Here is a 22,527-nt window from a genome sequence, read left to right as displayed (position 1 = left end):
ACATTCGCAACTTAAATAATTAACAATTATTATTTTTCACAATTCTATAGGTCAGCTAGCTGTACTTCTGGCCTCGGTCATCCCAGCTGGAGCAGGATGGTTTAGGATGACCTCTTTCTTGTCAAGTAGTTGGTTTGATGTCAATAGAAGCCACAAAGGTGATCTGGACTTATGTGTCTCATCACCTATAAGGCTAGCCCAGGTGTGCATACATGCTGTAGTCGCAGGAGTCCCAAGAGTAGCAAAGGAGGGAAAGCCCAGTGACTTTCAAGTCAGCTTCTGTCACATCTTCTATCATCTTTTTGATCAAAGCACGTCACACGTCAAGCCCAGAGTAAGAGTGTGAAGGACTAATTCCGAGCTTACAATACAGAGAGGTGAATTACTGAGGCCATTTCTACAACAAACTACCACATTCTCACTCTTCTTACTTGAATGTCCTTAAGAAGCTCATAGATTTCCCTACAGATACAATATGATCAGGGTTAAATATATCAAAAGCTCTTAATAACTCTTGTATTTTTATATTCCCACTGCATGTCTGATTAGCCTTTAATTACACATAATGCTGAGAAATACATTTGAAAAAAATATACTGCTTATATTATATAATCTTTTTGTTGGAACTTTTAGACCTATGGGGGAAATATTTTTATTTTTATCTCCAATTTAAAAGCACAGTTTTCACTTTGCTTTATTTTTTCCTTAAAAATATCATATCATTTCAGAGCCTTATCATTATGACCTCATTTAACCTTTGTCACTTCTTTACAGGATTTATCTCCAAACACCGTCATATTGGGGGTTGGAGTTTTATCACATGAATTTGGGCAGGGATACAATTTGGTCTATAGCAGAAATACTGAAAAATAGCGAAAGCCAAAAACTTAAATCTTTACAAACCTCACCAACATAAGGTAAGTTTGAACTGTACAGTGTTCAGTGGCTACACAAACTTCTGTGACTCTCTCTATGCAGCACTGACTAATCACAATATAATAGAAAAAAAAAAAAGCCTAAAATTTGATCAAGAAATATTCACCTGAGTGTATGTAACTGAATGTAAAATTTTGCAGGCACGGCTTTATGCAGCACCTAGGATATCCTGTGGAAAATAGCCTGAAGAATCATGAAAATATAAATCTTCTTTCTTTTAATTAAAATATAAATAACTTTGTAAAACTATTTTCTATAATACTTTTTTTTCACATATTCTTGATTTCTTGATGTGTACCTGGTGTCAGCAGAATTGGGTTTGGAATTATTTAATGTGACTGGAATGTAAATGTAAAACTGAACTACTTAAATAATTTTTCCCAAGAGTAAGTAATTGCTTAAAAGTTTGAAAAGTATCAATTTTATAAGTAAATGACCCTGAAACACAGAACAGATAAACTTAAAGAGTTAAAGGTATTAAAAGCATTTTTTTAATGACTTTACACATTTTTTGTGAAATGCTAAGTAAAAATTTAGCTACAAAATTCTCTAGGGTGTTACATCACTAATTGCCTTTATGAACTATAAAATTTCCTATCTCATTATTTTTCCTGTTAAATATCCTATCACTACAGATGAGTCCAGGGTGTGCTTGTTTTACCAGCGACGGTTGGAAACTGTTGTGTGTGGGGGATAGTGCTAAACTAGAAAAGGCTAATTCTCAATGTCAAATTTTCCTATTAGGACTTGAAAACTGATGGTCCTTGCATCATTAGTTAGGTCATAGTTCTCCAAACCATCATCTATTATATATACCTGTTGATTTCTGAAATGGTATAGGCATAGATCCTACTTTAAGGATCATTCCTGAGAGGAGATGAGAGAATTCATTAGTGTTAGGACATGGGACCTGTAGTTCAGCCATCTCACCTGGCAGAAAGCAAGAAAGATTCATCTATCTCTGTCTTCTTCCCATTCCTTCCTTCCAATTTCATGTCCTCAACATAATATAAAATATGAAACAAAGTGCAGAAATTGAATTTTTTCTGTTTGCTTTGTATGTATTCAGTTATTACTTTATTCACTGAAGATTTATTGAGTGCTCACCAGTGTCAGATGGTGTGTCTGGATAAAAATAGCATTAATTTGTTCCTTTAGTAAATATTTATCAAACACCTACTATGTGCCAGCAACTATTCTAGGCATCTGTGAATAAAGTAGAAAAAGATTCCTTCCCTCCTGAAATTTACATTCTCAGGGGGAAAAACAATACACAATCAGTTTTTAAATTATGTAGTATATTAGGAAAAGGAGTACGTCAAGGCTGTATATTGTCACCCTGCTTATTTAACTTATATGCAGAGTACATCATGAGAAATGCTGGGCTGGAGGAAGCACAAGCTGGAATCAAGATTGCCGGGAGAAATATCAATAACCTCAGATATGCAGATGACACCACCCTTATGGCAGAAAGTGAAGAAGAACTAAAGAGCCTCTTGATGAAAGTGAAAGAGGAGAGTGAAAAAGTTGGCTTAAAGCTCAACATTCAGAAAACTGAGATCATGGCATCCAATCCTATCACTTCATGGCAAATAGATGGGGAAACAGTGGAAACAGTGGCTGACTTTATTTTCCTGGGCTCCAAAATGACTACAGATGGTGATTACAGCCATGAAATTAAAAGATGCTTACTCCTTGGAAGGAAAGTTATGACCAACCAAGATAGCATATTAAAAAGCAGAGACATTACTTTGACAACAGAGGTCCATCTAGTCAAGGCTATGGTTTTTCCAGTGGTCATGTATGAATGTGAGAGCTGGACTATGAAGAAAGCTGAGCGCCAAAGAATTGATGCTTTTGAACTGTGGTGTTGGAGAAGACTCTTAACAGTCCCTTGGACTGCAAGGAGATCCAATCAGTCCATCCTAAAGGAGATCAGTCCTGGGTATTCATTGGAAAGACTGATGTTGAAGCTGAAACTCCAATACTTTGGCCACCTGATGGGAAGAACTGACTCATTTGAAAAGACCCTGATGCAGGGAAAGATTGAGGGCAGGAGGAGAAGGGGATGACAGAGGATGGGATGGTTGGATGGCATCACCAACTTAATGGACATGGGTTTGGGTGGACTCTGGGAGTTGGTGATGGACAGGGAGGCCTGGTGTGCTGTGGTTCATGGGGTCGCAAAGAGTCGGACACGACTGAGCAACTGAACTGAACTGAACTGAGCATGTTAGAACTTGATAGGTGCCAATAATTTTTACAACAGGATAAGAAAGTAGGAAGTGAGTAAAATAGAGTTAGTTATAAGAATAGAGTGATCCCAGTTGGCCTCATTCGAAATGCAAAATCTGATCAAAGACCCAAAGAAGATGAGAATGTTAGCTAGGCAGATGTCTAGGGATAGATCATCCAAAATAGAGGGGAAAAGAGCAAAATCTTTAAGGCTGTCATGTGCTTGATGAGTCCTAGAAACAGCAAAGTGGGTCCTGGGTTTGGAGCAGAGTGAGCTAAAGAAAGAATTTAGAAGTGAAGGGTCAGGTCACGTAAGACTTTGTAAGCCACTGTAAAGTGTTGGCATTAACTCTCTAAAGTTGGAGAGGCTCTCAGGGTTCTAAAAAATGGAATGACATGTTCACAGTTATTTTTTAAGTGTTGTTTTTCAGATGTATGTCTTATAAACAGAATGTAACTGTATTTTGGTTTTTAATTCAGTCTGATCATCAGTCTTTAGGTGAAAAGTTTATTCCATTCACATGGATTATAAATTTGGATTTATTGCTACCATCTTATTTTGTATTCTATACCCTAACTCTTATTCTATTTTTCTATTTGTTTTCATTCTTCCTTTTTTCCAGATTGATCTGGTTTCACCACCATTTGATTTTTTCCTCTATTTAAAGTGTATTATTATAATTTTATTCTTTTAGTTGTTTCTCCAGAAATTTTAGCTTGCTTATTTAACCTCATCTGTTCTAAATATATAATATCTTTATTTTCCTTCTAAGTAACACAATGACTTTAGAATACTTGACCCTGATAACTACATTCTTTCCTTGTTTATAAATAAATGATTGGGTAATATGTTATTTCTGTCTTGAGATCTTTACCATCACAAATCATTGTTTAGATTTTCCCATGTATTTGCTATTGTTTTGTCTACTAAATATTCTTGAATTTCATATCTTTCCCCAATGATCATTTTTCCTCTTGAAGATCTTTTAAACATCTTTTTAATCAAAATGTATTGCTAGCAAAATCTCAGTTTTTGTTTGCCTGAAAAAGTAATTTACTCTTGGTTTACAAAAATAAGAGTTTGCTCGGTACAGATCCTAGATTAACAGATATATCCCTGCCTATTTGGATTATACCTTTCTACTATCATCTGACTTCCGTTGCTACTATTGACAACTCAGCTGTCATTTAAGTTGTCATTCTATTGTATATAATGAAGTTATTTTGCCCTGGATGCTTTTAAGAAATGACTGTTGTTCATGAGTTACATTCCAAGACATCCTAATGAAATCACTGCATTGCTGAAATAACACTGCATGCCATGATTCTAATAGTACATTGTTGGATTCTATTTCCAAATAATGTATGTAGGACTTTTGCTTCATACTCGGATTTGCACTTGCTTACTCTTTTTTTTTTTTTAATTAATTTATTTTAGTTGGAGGCTAATTACTTTACAATATTGTAGTGGTTTTTGCCAAACATTGACATGAGTCAGCCATGGGTTTACATGTGTTCCCCATCCTGAAAACCCCCTCCCACCACCCTCCCCATCCCATCCCTCTGGGTCATCCCATTGCCCCAGCCCTGAGCATTTGTCTCATGCATCAAACCTGGACTGGCGTTCTGTTTCATATATGATAATATACATGTTTCAAAGCTATTCTCTCAGATTGTCCCACCCTCACCTTCTCCCACAGAGTCCAAAAGACTGTTCTAATGATAACCCTATATGTGAGACAGAAAAAGAGATACAGATGATTTACTCTTTGCATGGAGTTATCTGCAATGCCCTTGACTGGCTTTTTCTTGTCAATCAGAATTCAATGTCAGTGTAGTTTTCTCTACTAGATCTTCCTTTTCCGAGCAATCTAAAAAGAAACCCCTTTTACCCTCTCTAACTCTACCCCGGTTACATTTTTTCATAACACTAACTAAAATTATCCTACTGATATGCTTGCTAAAGTTTCTGTTTCTATACACTTTCACAACCTCTTCTCAAAGTACAGGAAGTTCCCAGTGGATTCTCTTTATTTCTTACAGAAAAGAGCAAGTTTGTCCAAATTTCCTTTGCCCTGGCATTTCAGACAAAGTCTTTTAAGTCATATGATTACTGACTTTTATCACTTATTTTGACTCAGAGTGTGAAGAGAATACTTAGAAGTTCATGTCACCAAGTTGCCTGGGTCATGGCTCCTTATTTTGCCACAGTTATATTGAAAAATAAAATATCATTAATGAGGCATATCTCTACATATTAACTTAGAACTCTGTCCATTTCACATGTTAAATAAAACAGCATAATAATTTTAAAAGGATGATACTGTTTTTCATTAAAAATAAATACTTTCATATTTGGATGTATATTTTCACTCACATTTATATAAAGGAGCTGAATATAGGATTATAGTGGTGGAGAGGAGAAATTTCAGCTTATTGTAATTTCCCCCCAAAAGTTTTAGGCATATAAGGTAATTTCACTACCTTTTTTGTTTTAGTAAATTTAGAAAATAATAAAAGACAGGGGAAAAAGTGAGAAATTCACCGAGGATTCCATTAATCAAACTCTGATTCATTAGTTTAAAAATAAATAAATATAAAATTTGTTACTGAAAAAAAATCTCTGCCTTCTTTCTTACTCTATTCTTAGAAATATAGATTTAGTTTATGATACTGAGTTTCCAGCTTTTATTAAACATTTCCCAAATTCTATTCATGTCTCTAAAATACAATCTCCTATCTGCAATTCATGTTTGTTATAAATGTTTTGCCGCTTCATTAACTGACAAGTACCAGAAACAAGGAAAGCTCTATTCACCCATTCAGTTGAAAGAGTTGATATAACTTTTCTTCAGGATCCTCAAGCCATCATATCTAGATAAATGAGTAAGCACTGTTCTAGTCTTCCATCAGTTTGATACCAAAACAATGAAATGTATACCACAAAAAGAGCTTAACTCTGCACATTTGATCTCAACAAGGCCATAAAGAAAGAGTGCCCATAAAAGGAGGTCTATATAACTGAATTTCATGGGGGAACAAGAATATATTCTTTTTTATGGGAAATTCTTATACCTTGGAGTCCAATTGCAAGGGACTGCATTTCAATTCTTATTACTGGGGAAAAAATAAAAGATGGATTACTCTCTGATCTAACAAAACTCAAATGGCTAGCAGCTTGAGCTCTGATACCTTTGCTCCATTTTCTGAAATATTTGCAATGCAAATAACTGTTCAAGATTCCTTTGGCTACACTAACATTTATGTGTGTCATGCCAAATAAAATAGCTATTTATGTGTTTAAAGGAGAGCATTGCTTGTTCTGTATGTACACACCTGGGCTCACTTCCCTTGAGAAGATGCCTCAACAGCGATAGTATAACAAGACAATAACAGCAGAATAATAGAGATTTATAGTGATTGCCCAGAAGTCAACAGGGGATGGCTCACACAGTGAGCGTAACCATAACAAGTGTCAGTTTTTTCAAGCAGAAAACAAAAGCAGAGCTGTTTGATGCAATCTACCGTTTCAGCTACAAAAGCCACACTGAGTCTGCAGGCTAATAGTAGCATACTCTTGTTCCCAGAATGAAAAAGAAGAGGGGAAAATCACCAAATATTAAACTGTAAACCCTCCAACCAAAACTGGATATAAAACTCTGATTTTTTTCTGATAATATCACAGATTTTCACTGCTAAAGATCCAAACTAGGTCACAGACATGTTTTGCTTGAACTACACAGTAACAAGGAAATCAAGACATTTCCACATATAAAAGTCTTTGAATTATCAGAGGATTTAACAAATTCAGAATGGCATTCCTGCACAGTAACAATCAGACCAGATGAGTAACAGCTGCCCCTTTTGTGAGCCATTTGTTTTCCAGTTGAGCACATGCCCCACCCTTGTCTTTCATTTCTATTCCTTTACTAACTTATAAAGTCATTACTTGTCTGGTACCTCTTGGCATTTGAGTTTGCATTCTCCAGTACAAGTAAATCCTTCTCTATTATTGCTCCAGAGTTAGATTTTATCATCAAGGACCTTACATCCCAGAAGCTCAAAGTTAGATACTATAGTCTAAGACAGATATTATGGTGTAAAAGAATTTGAAATGCACAAAGTTGTGGCTTAGAAGTTCTAAAAGGACGTACCTATGCAAATAAGAAATACATTTGCAGGGTTATTCCAAAGAAAGAGGATAAATGAGGTTCACTCTTCATAAGGAGAATTTAGAAGAGCATGCATAGTGGTGTAATGGAAGAATCCACAGTTCCATGCAGGATACCTCTGACTCTGCTTTAGGCAGATTATCTTACTTATCTGTGTCAGTTTCCTCATCCCTAAGGTGAAGAAATTGTGTCCAGTGATAAGAAGGGCCCCTTCCAACTCCTGGTTTCTGTATGACTGCCAAACTAAGAGAAGGATTCTCTTTTAATCCTTTCTGGCTCCAGAGAATAGGATAGAAGGAGGAAACATGTTTATGTCTACTTTCTAATTGTTGGTAGTTTTTATAAAGGGAAAACTATATCTGATTAGTGTTTTCCAATAAAATGAAGTAATTTCTCCTTTATTTTACTCATCTTGAATCCTCTACTATAAGACAATATGCAATAAGACATGTTAAAGATCTGCAAGACTGTTCCAAAATGTCTAGATTTCTGGGAGTATCCTGATGATTACAGATATTCCAACTATGATTTTCAAAAGCTATGGTGATAGCCACATTTTCTTCTAGGGTTTCTGACAGGCACTTCATATGATTATCTTATTTAATTCAGATCTCTATTTTACTAACACAGAAGCCATTTATTCCTAAGAATTCCAATATGTTCCCTCTCAAATGACATTTTCAGTGCCATGCTATGGAAGTTAAATCACTGAGGTTCAGAAATAGGAACACATAAATCCAGAACAGGACAAGAAAACTTCCTACTGCACAGAGTAACTAACCATGAAATCTTAGTGAGGAGTTATGGATTTAAGAGTTCACATCTGTCCATTCTATCTCCACTTTATTTCTTACATACTCCAGATGCTTCTCTTTCTGTCACTATATAATTCTTTTCTCTTGCATAGACACATACACTGACACACACACATATAATACTTATAAATTCTAATGGTTAAAATGTGTTTAAAAAGTAAACTTAGTTTTCATATCACCAACCATCTCTCTATGTATATTAATGTTTAGCTGATACTTCATTATACTATTATTGGGAATGTAAAAAGATCAGTTCCCAGGGAAATTATCATTTTAATGAAATTAATGTTTCTGAATAAATCACTTAAAAATGTTAAGCCTCATTTTCATCAGCTATAGCAGGGATTGGCAAACTATTTTCTGTAAAGAGCCAAATAGTAAATATTTGGCCCCTACATACTATCTGGTCTCTATGGCAAATGCTCAATTCTTCCATTGCAGCATAAAATTAACCTGAGATTAAAAAAAAAAAAAATGAATGAATGTAGCTATGTTCCCAAAATACTTTATTTATGGAAATTCTAACTTCATATAATTTTAACATGTCATGAAATACTGATCTTAAAGGGCATATATGACAAAACTACAGCAAACATCATATTCAATTGTGAAAAGCTAAAAGCATTTTCTCTAAGATCAGGAACAAGATAAGGATGTCCAGTCTCACCATGTTTATTCAACATAGTTTTGGAAGTCCTAGCCATGACAATCAGAGAAGAAAAAGAAATAAAAGGAATGCAAATTAGTAAAGAAGAAGTTAAACTATCACTCTTTGCAGATAACATAACCTTTCCTTCTCCAGGGGATCTTCCCAACCCAGGGATCAAAACCAGGTCTTCCACATTGCAGGCAGATTCTTTACCAGTTGAGCCAAAACGAAAGCCCAATACTATGCATAGAAAATCCTAAAGTTTTAGAAAGAAAAGCATAAGACAACACAAACAGAGGGAAAGCTATACCATATTCTTAGACCAGAAGAAACAATATTGTCAAAATGATTAAATTACCTAAGGTAATCTACAGATTCAATGCAATCATTAACAAATTACCAAAAGTATTTTTCAAAAACTGGGATAAAAAAAATCTTAAAATTTGTATGAAAGTGAAAGTTGTTCAGTCATGTCCAACTCGTTGCAACCCCATGGGCTGTAGTCTATGGAATTCTCCAGACCAGAATTCTGGAGTAGGTAGCCATTCCCTTCTCCAGGGGACCTTCCCAACCCAGGATCAAACCCAGGTCTCCTGCACTACAGACTGATTCTTTACCAGCTGAGCCATAGAGACACATAAAACCCCAAATAGCCAAAGCAATCTGGAGAAAGAAAAACAGAGCTGGAGGAACCAGGCTCCTTGGCTTCAGACTATACCGCAAAGTTACAGTCATCAAAATAGTATGGTACTGGCACCAAAACAGAAATACAGATCAATACAACAGGATAGAAAGCACAGAAATAAACATATGCACCAATGATCGATCAATCTATAACAAAGGAGTCAAGACTATACAAGAGAGGAAAGAACATCTCTTCAATAAATGGTGCTGAGAACACTGGATAGCTCAAATCCTGAAAGATGATGCTGTGAAAGTGCTGCACTCGATATGCCAGCAAATTTGGAAAACTCAGCAGTGGCCATAGGACTGGAAAAGGTCAGTTATCGTTCCAATCCCAAAGAAAGGCAATGCCAAAGAATGCTCAAACTACCGCACATTTGCACTCATCTCACATGCTAGTAAAGTAATGCTCAAAATTCTACAAGCCAGGCTTCAACAGTATGTGAACTATGAACTTCCAGATGTTCAAGCTGGATTCAGAAAAGGCAGGGGAACCAGATCAAATTGCCAACATCCGTTGGATCAGTGAAAAAGCAGAGAGTTCCAGAAAAGCATCTACTTCTGCTTTATTGACTATGCCAAAGCCTTTGACTGTGTGCATCACAATAAACTGTGGAAAATTCTGAAAGAGATGGGAATACCAGACCATCTGACCTGTCTCTTGAGAAACCTTTATGCAGGTCAGGAAGCAACCGTTAGAACTGGACATGGAACAACAGACTGGATTCCAAATAGGAAAAGGAGTACGTCAAGGCTGTACATTGTCACCCTGCTTGTTTAACTTATATGCAGAGTACATCATGAGAAATGCTGGGCTGGAAGAAACACAAGCTGGAATCAAGATTGCTGGGAGAAATACCAATAACCTCAGATATGCAGATGACACCACCCTTATGGCAGAAAGTGAAGAAGAACTAAAGAGCCTCTTGATGAAAATGAAAGAGGAGAGTGAAAAAGTTGGCTTAAAGCTCAATGTTCAGAAAACTAAGATCATGGCATCTGGTCCCATCACTTCATGGCAAATAGATGAGGAAACAGTGGAAACAGTGTCAGACTTTATTTTTTGGGGCTCCAAAATCACTGCAGATGGTGATTGCAGCCATGAAATTAAAAGACACTTACTCCTTGGAAGGAAGGTTATGGCCAACCTAGATAGCATATTGAAAAGCAGAGACATTACTTTGCCAACAAAAGTCCGTCTAGTCAAGGCTATGGTTTTTCCAGTGGTCATGTATGGACGTGAGAGTTGGACAGTGAAGAAAGCTGAGCACTGCAGAATTGATGCTTTTGAACTGTGGTGTTGGAGAAGACTCTTGAGAGTCCCTTGGACTGCAAGGAGATCCAATCAATCCATCCTAAAGGAGATCAGTCCTGGGTGTTCATTGGAAGGACTGATGTTGAACCTGAAACTCCAATACTTTGGCCACCTCAAGCGAAGTGTTGACTCATTGGAAAAGACCGTGATGCTGGGTAGGATTGGAGGCAGGAGGAGAAGGGGATGACAGAGGATGAGCTGGTTGAATGGCATCACTGACTCGATGGACATGGGTTTGGGTAGACTCTGGGAGTTGGTGATGGACACAGAGGCCTGGCGTACTGCAATTCATGGGGTCGCTCTTTGTGACTGAGCGACTGAACTGAACTGAACTGAACATGCAAAAAAAAAATGAAATTAGAACATTCTTTAACACCATTCACTAAAATAAATTCAAAATGAATTAAAGACCTAAATGTAAAACTCTTGGAGGAAAACAGAGGCAAAACTCTCTCTGACATAAATCCCAGCAATATCTTTTTCAAGTCATCTCCTAAAAAGTAATGAAAATAAAAACAAACAAATGAAACCTAACTAATTTTGAAAGTCTTTGCACAGCAAAGGAAACCATAAACAAAATGAAAATGCAACCCCATATTTGCAAATGATGCAACGAACACGGGATTAGTCTTCAAAATTTACAAACAGCTCACACAATTCAGTATCGAAAAATGAAAAACCCAATCAAAAAATGAGCAGAAGACCTAAATAGGCATTTTTCCAAAGAAGACATGCAGATGGCCCAGAGGCAAGAAAAGATGTTCAACAACACTCATTATGAGAGAAATGCAAATAAAAACTACAATGAGATTTTACCTCACACCAGTCAAAATGTCCATCACCAAGAAATTTACAAACAATAAATGCTGGAGAGGGTGTGGAGAAAAGAGAACCCTTCTACACTGTTGGTGAGAATGTAAATTGGTATAGTCACCACGGAGAAAATTATGGAAATTACTTTAAAAACTAAAAATAGAGCTACCATATGATCCAGAAACTCCACTCCTGGGCATATATCTGGAGAAAACCATAATCTGAAAAGATACATGTACCCCATATGCTCACTGCAGCACTGTTTACAACAGCCAAGACATATAAGCAACCTAAATGCCCATCAATGCAATGAATAGATACAGAAGATGTAGTACATATATACAATTGAATATTACTTAGCCATAAAAAAGAATACAATAATGCCATTTATAGCAATATGGGTGGACATGAAGATTACCATACTATGTGAAGTCAGGCAGAGAAAGATAAATATTGCATGATATCACTTACATGCAGAATCTTTTAAAAAAATGATATAAATGAACTTATTTATAAGTTCAAAAGAAAAAGAGACTCACAAACTTAGAGGATGAACTTATGGTACCAATGGGAAAGAATAGATTGAGAGTGTAGGGTTGACATGTAAAGTGAAGCAAAGTTGCTCAGTTGTGTCTGACTCTTTGCAACCCCATGGACTGTAGACTATGAGGTTCCTCCAACCATGGGATTCTCCAGGCAAGGATATTGGAGTGGGTTGTCATTTCCTTCTCCAAAGGGTTGACATGTACACACTGCTATTTTTTTTAAAATAGATAACCAACAAGGAACTGTTGCACAGCACAAGCTCTGTCCAATATTCTGTAGTAACTAAATGGGAAAAAAAATTGAAAAAGAATAGATAGATGTATATGTATAGCTGAATCACTTTGCTGTACACCTGAAACTAACATGGCATTGTTAATCAATTATACTCCTATATAAAATAAAAATTTTAAAAATTAACTTATGCAAACTACTTCGTGTAGTATCCATAATATACCCTCAAGAAATATTTATAATAAAAATTACTACTGATAGCTAAGATTGTTTCTCTTATTTCATCCATGCCCCTTTTAAAAAACTTAATTATATGTAAGCATTAGGTTAGGATTTCTAATTTTAATAGGATTAGAAAAATAAAATCCAAGATGTTTCATTATTGCTTATTATAATAAAAATTTCATTAGACAGTGGGTTTATTTTTTAGTTTCAGTTTAAACAATCAATCATCAATTTTTACGTTGAGTCTGTGCGATTTACTTCCTAAATATCTTCAGTATTAGTAGTAGAACTTTCCTAAGTCACCATGGATTGTCACAGGAAAGAGGAAGAGAACCTCAGTTTCGCAGATAGTTAAAATTCCAAAAGGTGTATCATAATTCATGGCTATCCAAGTATCATATTTCAAAGGAGGGTTACAGTAAGCCAAGTCCCATTACATTCTATCAATAATACACATATATTGTACTCAGCAACTCAGTCTATTGAAGAATGTCTGAGACATCCTTGTGTTACACCAGAGAGAGCTGAGACACAGTGTTAATGTTCACTTTCTAAGCAGCATCAGCAACGATTGGTAGAAGCTTCTCGGTAAAGAACCATTTCAAGCAAGTCAACCTCATAGTCTTTAAAATGAAGAAAGTTCATTGTTCATACACTTGTAAGAATACACACAATTCTGTTGTTGCTGTCAAATTGGTAGATGACCCAAAGCTGGTGGTAAGAGGTAATATATTAGATGGCATAATCAAGATAATAAAATTTACATGCTGTCATTTGCAACTGAATAGAACATAAAAAATTTTAAAAAGATGCAGCTTAACAATAACCCTATACGCAAGACAGAATAAAAGACACAGATGCATAGAACAGTCTTATGGACTCTGAGGGAGAAGGTGAGGGTGGGACGTTCTGAGAGAATAGCATTGAAACATGTATATTATCATATGTGAAAAAGAACACCATTCCAGGTTCGATGCATGAGACAAATGCTCAGGGCTGGGGCAATGGGATGACCCAGAGGGATGGGATGGGGAGGGAGGGGGGTTCAGGATGGGGAACACATGTAAACCCATGGCTGATTCATGTCAATGTTTGGCAAAAACCACTACAATATTGTAAAGTAATTAGCCCCCAACTAAAATAAATAAATTTATTAAAAAAAATTTTAAAAATAAAAAGATGCAGCTTGCATGGGAGAAAAGATCACTCTGCTCTGCTCAAACCTTTCCTGGGAGTTGCATTCAACACTTGGCAAGGGGTTCTATAAATCTAGAGACAATAAACTATAATCAGATGAGCATAGAGCAAAGCAGCTTTTATGATAAAAGGACTTATAGTCATAACACATGAGGGATGGGTAAGAGAAGTGAGAATGTTTATTAAAAGAAAAAAAAATAAGGGAGAGAGGGAGAGGGAGAGACCTAGATGGAATAGGATAACTGTCTTCAAATAGTTGGAGAACTCTCATAGGCAATAGTTCTCTTTAATATAAATATACAAAGAGAGAGGATAAGTCCAGTCCAGAGACTGGATGCTACAAGGAGAATGATTTCTACCAGTTTTAAGAAAAAGTATTGAACGGACTCATTGAAAGATGGAATGGGCTACCTTTGGAGATGGAGGCTGCCTTTCTGCAAGTGTGCAGCTTGGAATGGATGGCCACTTGGTGGGAATGTTGTAAAGAAGATTTGAATACCACTTTGATGATATGGCCAAAACACTTATAAAGACAGTTTATATTTCCATTTCTAAAAAGATCTTGAGATGGCTCAATCCCACACTGATGGTTTGGGAACAACTTACATTCCTTAGATAATTTTCCAATCTAGGAACAGGATTATTAGTGGATCTAAGAAAATAAAGACAATATTTTATCAACCTACAAAAAAAACAGATGACAGAATTCTTCCATAATCAAAATGTTTAGTGAAAACAGCCCAATAAAACATAACACAAAATTTTAATCTAGAGTCTTCTTTTTCAAAGTGTATCTTCCAAATTTAATAATTAATATGTTCTCCTTCTATAAAACAAACTTGCCTCAAATTATTTTAACTGCTTTTATTTCCTTGGAAGTGTAGTATAGAATTGGCTAGTGACAGCTGTTTCCAACTGAATGATCAGGGAAGTTCTTTGCTGTGGTAATTTCCTCACTTATGTACCTTTTGTCTCTGTGATTTGTCTTCTATAGTCAACTATAAATATGTAGGGAAAGACACAACTCTAAGAAGACTATGCTGGGGGGAAACTGTTGAGTGGTGTGCAATCCACACACAGTTCAGCCACCAAGAGCACCTTCAAACAGCCATAATTCTTGAAGTGTTAATGTGGAGAATAAATGTAGAACTGAAATCTCTGCAGAGGGAAAAGCAAGTTGTCCCTGGGGAGAACAAGATGCTAACCTTCTGCAAACTTGCAACGACTGATTCATATTTCTCCACTGAGTATCAAATGGGTCATGTTTGTACTCATGGTGTATGTTAATCACTCAGTCATGTCCAACTCTTTGCAATCCCATGGACTGTAGCCCAACTGGCTCCTCTGTCCATGGAATTCTCCAGGCAGGAATAGCAAAGTGGGTAGCCATTTCCTTCTTCAGGGGATCTGCCCAACCCAGGGAATGAATTCAGGTTTTCCGCTTTGTAGGCAGATTCTCTACCATCTGAGCCACTAGGAAAGCCCTTGTACTAACTGATTTATAAGGAAAAAACTTTTGGCAGGACAATTAACTTAAAAGTGTGAGGAAAGAGAAGAAAAATATCATGCATGTCTCAGATTTCCCTAAATACGGACACCATTAAGTGTAATATGGACTTCCCTGGTAGCTCAGCTGCTATAGAATCTGCCTGCAATGCAGGAGACCTGAGTTCGATCCCTGTGTTGGGAATAGTCCCTGGAGAAGGGCATGGCAACCCACTCCAGTATTCTTGCCTGGAGAATATCTTGACTTTTAAGTTCTGTTGCAAAAGTTCTAGGGCACCTACCATAGTTTAGTCTCAGGTCAACCTACAAGGAGGGAACAAAGCCCCACCCATCAGCAGAAGATTGGATTAAAGATTTACTGAGCACGGCCCCTGCTAACCAGAGCAAAACTCAGTTTTCCCCATAGTCAGTCTCTCCCATCAGGAATCTTCCACAAGCGTCTTATCCTCACCCATGAGAGGGCAGAAAGAATGAAAACCATAATCACAGAAAACTAAACAAAATGATCACATGGACCACAGCCTTGTCTAACTCAATGAAACTATCAGCCATGCCATATAGGGCCACCTAAGATGGATGGGTCATGGTGGAGAGTTCTGAAAAAATGTGGTCCACTGGTGAAGGGAATGGCAAACCACTTCAGCATTCATGCCTTGAGAATCCCATGAACAGTCAAAAAAGGCAAAAAGATATGGCACTGAAAGATGAACTCCCCAGGTTGGTAGGCGCCCAATATGCTACTGGAGAAGAGCAGAGAAATAGGTGCAGAAGGAATGAAGAGGCTGAGCCAAAGAGGCAACAATGCCCAGTTGTGGGTGTGTCTGGTGGTGGAAGAAAAGCAGAATGCTATAAAGATCAATACTGCATAGTAACCTGCAATGTTAGGTCCACGATTCAAGGTAAATTTGAAGTGGTCAAGAGATGGCAACACTGAATATCTACATTTTAGTAATCAGCGAACTAAATGGACTTGAATGGGCAATTTTAATTCAGATGACCATTAAATCTACTACTGTGGGCAAGAATCCCTTAGAAGAAATGGAGTAGCACTCATAGTCAACTAAAGAGTCCGAAATGCAGTACTTGGGTACAATCTCAAAAATGACAAAATGATCTTTGTTCATTTTCAAGGCTAACCATTCAATATCACAGTAATTCAATTCTACATCCCAGCCACTAATGCCAAAGAAGAGGAAGTTGAACAGTTCTCTGAAGCTCTACAAGACCTTCTAGAACTAACACCAAAAAAAGATGTCCTTTTCATCATAGGGGACTGGAATGCAAAAGTAGGAATTCAAGAGATATCTGGAGTAACAGGCAAGTTTGGCCTTGGAGTACAAAGTGAACCAGGGCAAAGGCTAACAGAGTTTTGCCAAGAAAACACATTGGTCATAGCAAACACCCTCTTCCAACAACACAAGAGACAACTTTACACATGACCTCACCAGGTGGTCAGTACTGAAATCAGATTGATTATATTATTTGCAGATGAAGATAGAGAAGCTCTAAACAGTCAGCAACAACAACACTGGGAGCTGACTATGGCTCAGATCATGAACTCCTTATTGCCATATTCAGACTTAAATTGAAGGAAGTAGGGAAAACCACTAGACCACTCAGGTATGACCTAAATCAAACCTCTTACGATTGTACAGTAGAAATGACAAATATATTCAAGGGATTAGATCTGATAGACAGAGTGCCTGAAGAATTATAGACAGAGATTAGTGACACTGTACAAGAGGCGGTGATCAAAACCATCCCCAAGAAAAAGAAATGCAAAAAGGCAAAATGGTTTTCTGAGTAGGCCTTACAAATAGCTGAGAAAAGAAAAGAAGTGAAAGGCAAAGGAGAAAAATAAAGATATACCCATCTGAATGCAGAGTTCCTAAGAATAGCAAGGAGAGATAAGAAAGCCTTCCTCAGTGATCAATGAAAAGAAATAGAGGAAAACAATAGAATGGGAAACACTAGAAATCTCTTTAAGAAAACTAGAGATACCAAGGGACCATTTCATGCAAAGATGGGCACCATAAAGGACAGAAATGGTGTGGACCTAATAGAAGCAGATGATATTAAGAAAAGGTGGCAAGAATACACAGAACTATACAAAAAAGATCTTCATGACCCAGATGATCATGATGGTGTGATCACTCACCTAGAGCCCGATATTCTGGAATGTGAAGTCAAGTGGGCCTTAGGAAGCATCAATACAAACAAAGCTAGTGGGGGTGATGGAATTTCAGTTGAGCTATTTCAAATCCTAAAAGATGATGCTGTGAAAGTGCTGCATTCAATATGCCAGCAAGTTTGGAAGACTCACCCGTGGCCCAAAGACTGGAAAAAGTCAGTTTTCATGCTAAATCCCAAAGAAATGCAATGCCAAAGAACATTGAAACTATGCCACAATTGCACTCATTTCACACTCTGTCAAAGTAATGCTCAAAATTCTCCAAGCTAGGCTTAAACAGTAGGTGAACTGAGAACTTCCAGATGTTCAAGTTGGATTTAGAAAAGGCAGAGGAACCAGAGATCAAATTGCTAACATCTGTTGGATCATAAAAAAGCAACAGAGTTCCAGGAAAACATCTACTTCTGTTTCATTTACTATGATAAAGCCTTTGAGTATATGGATCACAACAAACTGGAAAATTCTTAAAGAGACAGGAATATCAGACCACTTTACCTGCCTCTTGAGAAACCTATATGCAAGTTAAGAAGTAATAGTTAGAATCGGACATGGAACCACGGACTGGTTTAACTTGGGAAAGGAGTGTGTCAAGGCTGTGTATTTCACCCTGCTTATTTAACTTCTACGCAGAGTACACCATGCAAAATGCTGGGCTAGATGAAGCACAAGCTGGAATCAAGATTGCTGGTAGAGATATCAATAACCTCAGATATGCAGATGACACCACCCTTATGGCAGAAAGCAAAGAGGAACTAAATGATGAAAGTGAAAGAGGAGAGTGAAAAAACTGGCTTAAAGCAACATTCAAAAAACTAAGATAATGGCACCCAGTCCCATCACTTCATGGCAAATAGATGGGGGAACAATGGAAACAGATTTTCTTGGGCTCCAAAATCACTGCAAATGGTGACTGCTGCCATGAAATTAAAAGATACTCGCTCCTTGGGAGAAAAGCTATGACAAACCTAAACAGCATATTAAAAAGCAGAGACATTACTTTGCCAACTAAGGTCCTAGTCAAAGCTGTAGTTTTTCCAGTAGTTATATATGGATATGAGAATTGTACCATAAAGAAGGCTGAGCACCGAAGGATTGATGCTTTCAAACTTTGGTGCTGGAGAAGATACTTGAAAGTCCCTTGGACTGGAAGGAGATCCAACCAGTCAATCCTAAAGGAAATCAGTCCTGAATCTTCATTGGAAGGACTGATGCTGAAGCAGAAGCTCCAACAGTTTGGCCTCCTGAAGTGAAGAGCTGACTCATTAGAAAGTCCCTGATGCTAGCAAAGATTTAAGGCAGGAGGAGAAGGCAACAACAGAGGATGAGATGGTTGAATGGCATCACCAACTCAATGGACATGAGTTGGAGCAAGCTCTGGGAGATGGTGAAGGACAGAGAAGCCTGGCGTGCTGCAGTCCATGGAGTCGCAAAGAATCAGACATGACTGAATGACTGAACAACAACAAAGTGTAACATCTCTGCCATAATCCGTCTAGGATATTTTCTTCCTTCTCTCACTTTTTACAGGTATTCTGATAAATACAGTGAATTTTCAAGACACAAGAAAAATACTACTTAAGTGGCTTTATATCTACAGCGCCTCTTTCCCGGCCAGCATCCACACCTGTCATTCTGACCTGCAACAGTGTAACCCTGTAATGTACATGTCTGTCTTCCCTCACTAGACTTTGAAATCCATGAAATAATCAGACTCAATAGACCACAGACAAACCACTGTGCATATTAAGTGTCCCAAACTATAACTAGAATGGATACACAAATGTACAAACTCCTAAATATGAAAATATAAGATCTTAGATGGCAGAAACTATCTTACGTATCTTTTTCACACATGCTGTATCCACACACAGTGCCTAAAACTGAAGCTTCTTTCCTGTACTGCTAACAGTAAGAAAAATCCCTGTTCCTAAAGGGAAAACACCTTTGCAGGACTCCTTTCTCAAATGAGAGAGAAAATTATTTTGAACCTTCTGGAAAAAAAGTGAAAAAATTTAATATTTGTATAATACAGAGAACTCTTTAGCAGAATGAGAGGGGGGAAAATCATTTAACTTAGAGAAAGAACTTCTTTCCTCACTGTATTTGGAACCCACACTCTGGCAGATGATATCTGCACTCTAGTTGTAACTCAGTGTTGAGAATAGGGTATCCTAGCACTTGCTAAGCATTTGTGATTATGGTTAAGTAGTGGGCCAGTCAAGTCTCTAAATTTTCAGGTATAGATTAAATTCTACCTTGGACTAATGGTAAATACTTTCACTACTCTGCCAAACAATGTGATTAACTTTGATGGAAACAATGAATGTTCAACCCTGGAACAGTGTCCACTTTCTACTCTTTCTATGAGAATTATTGGAATGAAGGAAAACAAATGGCCCAGGAGCCTTTTAAGCATCCTTATTTTTCTCTGTCACATCATTAAAGGTTCAATGAATCTCCAATTAAGTCTCCCCGGCTGCTGTCACCAATGTGATTGATAGATGTCCTTGGTTCACCCTCCATGGGACATGCCAGTGCACCAGGCCCCCACCTGCCACCATCAATTATCGCTCTCTTGTCATCAGTGCCCTCACTTGTCAATTTATTTGCCGCAAATCTAGTGAAGCTCTCTAATCAGGGAGCAAAAAGAAAAGCTATTCTTTACTTTTAATGGTGGGACAGAAGAAAGTCTTAACAAACCACACACTATTTAATCTTAGAGGAAACTTTGCTTTAGGCTTTTCCATTTTCTTTCTTTCACCATTCACCAAACTGGAGTAGAAATGGCATCACTGGGGATCAGGGCTGACTTATGAATGTGTTAACAACCAGTTAATGAAAGGTAAGGGGAAAAGGGGGAGAATTTTTTAAATATGCTTATAACAAAGAAATGTAGACTTTCGACCCTTTAAGAATCTACCAAGTAATTTCCAGGAAGAAAAAGAAAAACAAAATCATTCAATTTCTTTGCAAAACTGATAGCAAGAAACCCAGATTAGAACTGATTAAAAGGACAAAGTAGTTCTTTGGTTGTTTTTGGCAAACCTAGTAAACATGATAAATGTTAGTTGTCTCCTGCCCCACCTGTTTAATGTTTAAACGTGAACTGATCCTTGTGCTTGATAACTGATTACCTGTCTAGGACACTGCAATCTTCTGTCTATCAACAGAAAAATATAGCCTCCCCTGGAGTGCAGATATCCATTCCTGCCTTTGACCATGAACTGCTGTGCACGAACCCCCAGGAGGCTCAGGTGCCTCTGACAGGATCTATGAAGAAGAGATTGATTCCATCTGGATGCCTGTTAGACAATGACCTTTGACCTCTGTACCCAAAGCGACAACAAAAAAATGCCAAATTTTATTCACCTCATGTCCCACAAAATACAGTTATTTTTCTAAAAACAGTTCAGAGGATTTTGCGAGTTGTTTTTTTTTTTTTTTTTTTTCTTTTTCTTCCTATTGGACAGAAAGGAGAATAGAAAAGAGAAAAAAAAAGAGGGGACATTTTATGGGATAAGGAAAGTGAAGTCTTTTCTTATGGGGAGCATAGGAAATTATTTTTCTGGTCTAAAAATCTCCTAGGGATGACTGATCTTCTCCCTAGTTTATTTTACCACGTTGCAATTGCATCACTTACATTTTATTAAATATATATTCTAAAAAGATGGGTCTTATTCAAGAAAGCATGAAATGAGAAGGAGAGAGGGGAGAGTACCTCTTTATTCTCTATTTAAAATTGTCCCCTCTTGCTGTGGTCAAATCACAAAATATGAACAGGCACCTATAGTGTCAAAATATTTGTGATGTAGGTCTAAGTGTCTACATGAGTAAGTAGATATTGAGTCAGTGTTTATAGGACTATAGACTGCTATGATTTGATGACTATTGTACTCTGCAGTGTCATTGTATCACTTCCTCTTAAGTCAATCTTTCCCAAGAAAAAGTGACAATGGCTAATAGCTCTAACATTTTTGCTTTTGTTTTTAATCTAATTTTTTCTTTACCTATTTCTTTTGAATTTTTCTTTACATATTTCTTTAGAAATGCAGTACTTGGGTGCAGTCTCAAAAATGACAGATGAGCTCTGTTCATTTCCAAGGCTAACCATTTAGTATCACAGTAATTCAAGTCTATGCCCCAGCCACTAACGCCAAAGAAGAGGAAGTTGAACAGTTTTCTGAAGCCCTACAAGACCTTCTAGAACTAACACCCAAAAAAGATGGCCTTTTCATCATAGGAGACTGGAATGCAAAACTAGGAAGTCAAGAGATATCTGGAATAACAGATACAAAATGAAGCAGAGAAAAGGCTAACAGAGTTTTGCCAAGAGAATGCACTAGTCATACCAAACACCCTCTTCCAAAAACGCAAGAGATGACGTTACACATGGACATCACCAGATAGTCAATACCAAAATCTGATTGATTATATTATTTGCAGTTAAAGATGGAGAAACTCTATACAGTCAGCATAAAATGTTTGAGCAAGCTCCCGGAGCTGGTGATGGACAGGGAATCCTGGCATGCGGCAGTCCATGAGGTCACAAAGTGTTGGAACTGACTCAGTGACTCAACAGACTGATTTCTTTAGAAAACAAAGTTTGTTTGTTTTTACCTATTAATGACCTGTCTCGGGACTTACTTTTCAATATTTTAAAACATTTGTTGGATTAATAGCCACTGCTGAAAATGGGCTACACCTAAAAGAGGAATTTACACAAAGCAAAATTACCTATAAATGAAACCGAATTGTGAATAGCCTTAAATATTTATCGCTGAATTTTGCACAGTGGTCAGTGTTCCACAGCTTCTTGCTAAACCGCGGAATTAGATCCAGTACAGATGACCGTGAAAATGTTTGGGCTTAGTGACTACAGGCCTGATTTTAAAAGCCTGTATTTCATTTCTCACATAGGCATTTCCAGCACAAGAGAGGGCAAATCAATCAGTATTTCAGTTGAAGCTTAATCCAGGTAATTTGGTGGCATGGTCAACAATAACAGTGTTGCT

The sequence above is a fragment of the Giraffa tippelskirchi genome, chromosome 1 (assembly GCF_054371585.1).
Source record: "Giraffa tippelskirchi isolate mGirTip1 chromosome 1, T2T-mGirTip1v1.2.pri, whole genome shotgun sequence".
NCBI lineage: Eukaryota > Metazoa > Chordata > Mammalia > Artiodactyla > Giraffidae > Giraffa > Giraffa tippelskirchi.
The sequence above is the reverse complement of the archived record's forward strand: the minus strand, read 5'-3'. Positions refer to the sequence as shown.